General features: G+C 38.2%; 2 non-coding genes across 2 annotated transcripts; both read left to right on the top strand.

The window, feature by feature from the left end:
* The first annotated feature begins 176 nt into the window (after positions 1-176).
* trnat-agu lies at positions 177-250 on the top strand. Its single transcript has one exon. It is a non-coding gene; the product is annotated as a tRNA-Thr (tRNA).
* A 1887-nt stretch (positions 251-2137) lies between these two features.
* trnat-ugu lies at positions 2138-2210 on the top strand. Its single transcript has one exon. It is a non-coding gene; the product is annotated as a tRNA-Thr (tRNA).
* Positions 2211-5135: the final 2925 nt, after the last annotated feature.

Raw genomic sequence — 5135 nt, forward strand, 5'->3', positions numbered from 1 at the left:
TTTGGTTCGAACTAACCTTTAGAGAACCAAAAACTAACGTTCCCTAACGTTCCCTAAACGTTCTGTGTTAGTGGGGTAAAGTCACAATATTTCAGGAAGACAATCCGCCTGCCCTACATTCTGTTGGGCATTAGGTTATGGGTCAAAATGGTTAATAATAAAACACGTGAAGAAGAGGTGCTGTGGCTTAGTTGGTTAAAGTACCTGTCTAGTAAACAGGAGATCCTGGGTTCAAATCCCAGTAGTAACTTGATGCACAGAAACACAACATTAAAGTGCTCACATTCTGTTCATAATTGTATTTAAAGGTGATTTCTGAATAGATTTACATGGTTTAATTTTCAAAAAACACCATATTTTTGTTTTATTGCACATTGCTACAGCTCCTCATTTTCACCCCGTGTGTTGAGCTTGCTGTTTTAGCTACAGAGTGAGACATCTCACTTTTGTTCCATCTTTGTTAGGAGTTGCACATGCGCAGTAAGTACTAGCCAGTCAGAAGCAGAGTATGAGGACGTGTTACCAATCACAGCATGCAAGTATAGACTATGATACCCACCTAGTTTATGTATCAACCGTTTCTGTTCATTTGGCCTAATTAAGCTATTTTGATGAAAATTGGTATATTGATTATTACCTCTTGTCCACTCTGTGAGGAAAAGCCTGGAGGACGCTCAAATTAGGCAGTGCCTTGGCCGTTTAGATCACTCAGCGTCACATGGACCTTAAACCACACCCAGCAGTGATGTCACAGGATCCTGGTGTACACCTGGGCCACGTTCTGGGCCTGATAATACAAGCTGCTCATTGGGTAACACCTCTGTAACGCACACCAAACCAGAGAAAACATATCTCAAAGTCTGTTGCACACCGCTCCTCACCGTTCAGAGGAAAAATTATAATATTAATAATAATAATAATAATAATAATACAATTTCTTTGTAATGCACTTTACATTTAAGACAAAACTCAAAGTGCTACAGGTAAGATCACAAAAGCAAGATAAGAACATCAGTTTAAAATATATATAAATAGTGCAACAACATTAATGCGCAAGGTTCTGTTAAAAAGAAACATGTTGCACACCATTTTGAGATTGAATGTGCCCCTGTACATCGCTGCATCAAAGTGGAAAGTGCACTGTGGAGTTTTTGTTGTTAACAAACAATAGTTATTTTAACTTTCAGTGCTTCTCATGTACAGGGTTTATAAAGTTTAGCAAATGTGTTGCATCCATTTTTATGGCGGCTAAAACAGTCTCATAAGTCCTTGTAAAACACAATTCACATACTTGATTTGTATTTTTCTAAATCTGTGTTGTATCTGTGCCTCTACTTTGTGACTTGAGAAATACAATGCACAAATGAATGCAGAGAAATTTATGTACGCAAAAGTATATCTGTGTTTTTCTGTGCTGTTGTTGCCACTAAACAATTTGTCTCTCAAGTGACAATTCCAGTGCCCTCCAGGAGATAATGCAACACCAATGGATGCCAACCGCTGTTGAAACTACATAGAAGCCCATGAGATGCCACGGTTAGCAGGATCTACTTAACGTTCCTCCAGGTAAGTTGCTATTATTAGGACTTTCTCGTCAAATAAATTACAATTTTAGTTTTCAGCATTACTGTTGCAGTGCATTTACAATTTGCTTTATGTTATGTCCACGTTCTTGTACGGCAATGCTAACTTAGCTCGTTAAAGTCAGCGCTGTAGTATGTGACATTTGCCTGGTCTTTGGCTGAAATGTTGTTAAGCGTCGGGCAAGCTTTAGTGAATATATTCGGTACTATATGAAACTAGACAATGTAAGGAATCCAGTGGTACCAACCATGTCATGCTTGTTCATAACAGGGATATATATATATATATATATATATATATATATATAAGGTTCCAAAGTTAAGCCTTTTTCGATGGACTCTCTCTCTCACCTCAAGATATCAGAATTTAAATGGAATTATCATGTTTTACACTGTAGCTGCCAAAACACATGGTTTTACTAGTTGCAAATACTTATGAAACGTTTTTAGCACCATACATTTTCCTCCATCAAAAACATTTACAGAGCCGTTTTTAATAATTCACATCCATGTTCACTAGGTCGTATTTTTGCAAGAGGGGTCAGCCTGTAGGAGGCACTGTAGCTTAGTGGTTAAGGCGGCTGTCTTGTGAACAGGAGATCCTGGGTTTGATTCCCAGCAGCGCCTGTATTTCGGTGGACAACATCTCTGGGCCTTTCAATAAATAGGGTTCCTATTTTCCATTTGTGTGCATCCAAGTCTCAGAAATGCTTGTTACTAACCTAGCTCAGGGGAGCTTATTCCCTGGAGTCCTTACATTTTTTTTCTTTTCCCCCAGCATGTTTCCTTGGATTAGGGTGGCACCAAAATCATAATTGCAGCTGCCTTCGTGGTCCTGCTGCACGCTCTGCTACACCCTGCTATGCTAGTGCCCTACAGAGTCCTGCAAAGTCCTGCTATGCTACTTTAAATAAAGTATGAGTTGAATTTTCAACAAGAGCAACAAATGTAATACCTGATTTGCCAGAGCCTTAATGTTATATGTAACATTAGGCTATTAAAAAATTAATCTCAAAATCATATCATCAAAACTGAAAGTTACATCTTATTAAAATTCTTGTTAATTTTGAAAGAAAAACGACAATGTGTAAAAGGCTCTTTTACCTTGTAGCTCACGATATAGCTTTGTAGCAGACGTTTTTATTAAAATAGGCTAACGATTGTGTCATAATCATGCGACTTACTGTCACACAGTAGAGGAATCACCGTATAGTACAGGGTAAACTCGCAGACAGTTTGGATTTAGAATTAGCTAATCTGCCATCCGCCATCTGCTGGGGAAGCAGCATCGGAGCCAGCGATAAAAACAGACTGAACAAACTGATCAGGAAGGCTGGCTCCGTGATCGGCTGCAAACAGGACACTTTTGAATCTGTGGTGGAGAGGAGGTCACTGAACAAACTGTTATCTATCATGGATAACCCTGACCACCTTCTCCACCCCACACTGGTCCAACAGAGGAGCAGCTTCTCTAAGAGGCTATGACAGCTTCGATGCCGCACGGACCGCTACAAGAAATCATTCATACCACAAGCAATAACACTTTTTAACATGTCATCTCTGGGTGCTAGATAAGACTTTTGAACACCACACGACTTTTGGACACCACACTACTGCACTAATGCAAACTGCACAATTGGTTTATTTACATGTAGCATACATTTTAACATTTTAGCATATTATTTAAGCAGTTGCACATTTTTGTTTCCCCATCCTGTACATATTCAAAAATGTGTTCTTTTTTACTTTATTCATATTAATATTTCATGTATATTGTATGTATGTATATTTTCCCTAGTATTTCATTTATATTTATATTCTGTGCTTTGTAACTGATTTTGCTGCTGTAACCCCGGAATTTCCCATTTTTCTTGGGATCAATAAACATCTATCTATCTATCTATCTATCTATCTATCTATCTATCTATCTATCTATCTATCTATCTAGCTGTTTAGGTTTAATTACTAATGTTAACTACCAAGTTAGTTTGCAATAATTAGCCTGTGCCTTTTTTCCTGTTACCTAGCATGTTTGTTAGCAGTAATTAGTATGTGCCTATGTTAATGTTAACTAGCATGTTGGATAGCAGTAATTAGTCTGCGTCTATGTTAATGTTAACTAGCATGTTAGTTAGCAGTAATTAGCCTAGCATGCTAGTTAGCAGTAATTAGCCTGTGTCTATTTTAATCCTAACTAGCATGTTAGTTAGCAGTAGCCTGTTCCTATGTTATCTCCCACATATACCTACTGTCAGTACACGATCCGTCCTGCCTGCACGATCCGTTCTGCACATGCGCAAGATGTTCACGCATGCACCGATGATGATTGTGTTTTACGAGGCTTCACAACACTGCACGATCCGTCCTGCACATGCGCAAGATGGCCACGCATGCATTCTTGAAAAAGTTTTTTGTTTGTTGCAAAAATCCTTGATTACGCGGCACATTTTATTTAAAAATTCAATAGAATATCTGGGATATTTATGCAATGAAATTGCGGGCACTTGGAAAAACTGCGGTTTGATGAAAAATGGAATGTTTTTGTCTTGTTGTGTAATTGCGTCACTTCATAACATTACCATGGCAACAGGGGAAATGGCTCCCTAGCGTGAAGTAAACACAACATTTTTCAACTTACTGCTAAGATATTTGTGACTTTTAGCAACAAAAATCATGCAAGCCCCGCATTATTTTGCATGGAAATCTGCAATTTTTGCAGCAAAGTAAATTGCCCCCCCCCCCCCCCCCCCCCCCCCCCCCCGCGTAAAAATGCGGACTTTGGCTGATTTCAAACGAGTGCATGTTAATGTAACGTGTAACAATAAAATGAATTGAGGCTTGTTAATGTGGTGCTGGATGGATTTGTCTTGCAAATGTTTTATTGTTTTTTTTTAATTGCTTTGACTTTCCCTCAGTCAAAAAGAATTCCCATTCCAAATGTAATCAAATGTTAATGTAACAACTCCGTTATATTTTTGGATTGGCCACCACGTAACCACCTCGTAATTCATAGCCTGGCGTAAACAATAATAAAAAAAAAAGTTTAAAAAAAGATTACATGTTGATCACTTAATAATAATGTCGCCTATGCCTGGTACACAGATGTCAGTACACAGTTTTGGATCATTGACAAGTCTTAATTTAAATATCTTTATTTTAAAAAAAGCACTTGTGAACTACAAAAAAGTCTGGCCTACAAATAATGCTATTAATTTTACTAATTTTTTTAATATATATATATATATATATATTCTGTATATGCACTTCTGGTATTGACTTTTTGTATATGTACATACTGGCGATATAATTGTTCTTTGTTAATAAAAAAATAAAAAAAATAAAAAATAAAGCTGTCCATAGGCTCGTTCGAGATGAACTGCGCCTCGCCTGTAAAGTGGACGAGAGCAGGCGGCAGCAGCGGGGGCGGGGACAGAAAGCTGCGGGAAAGTCGGACAGTTTCCAGCCGATACCAGACGCCTTCAGGCTGGACAGGAAGTGACAAAAAGGACTGTGGTGCGATTCCGATTTAATAAAATATAACCAGACCCACAT

The sequence above is a fragment of the Etheostoma cragini genome, chromosome 24, assembly GCF_013103735.1.
Source record: "Etheostoma cragini isolate CJK2018 chromosome 24, CSU_Ecrag_1.0, whole genome shotgun sequence".
Classification (NCBI taxonomy): Eukaryota; Metazoa; Chordata; class Actinopteri; order Perciformes; family Percidae; genus Etheostoma; species Etheostoma cragini.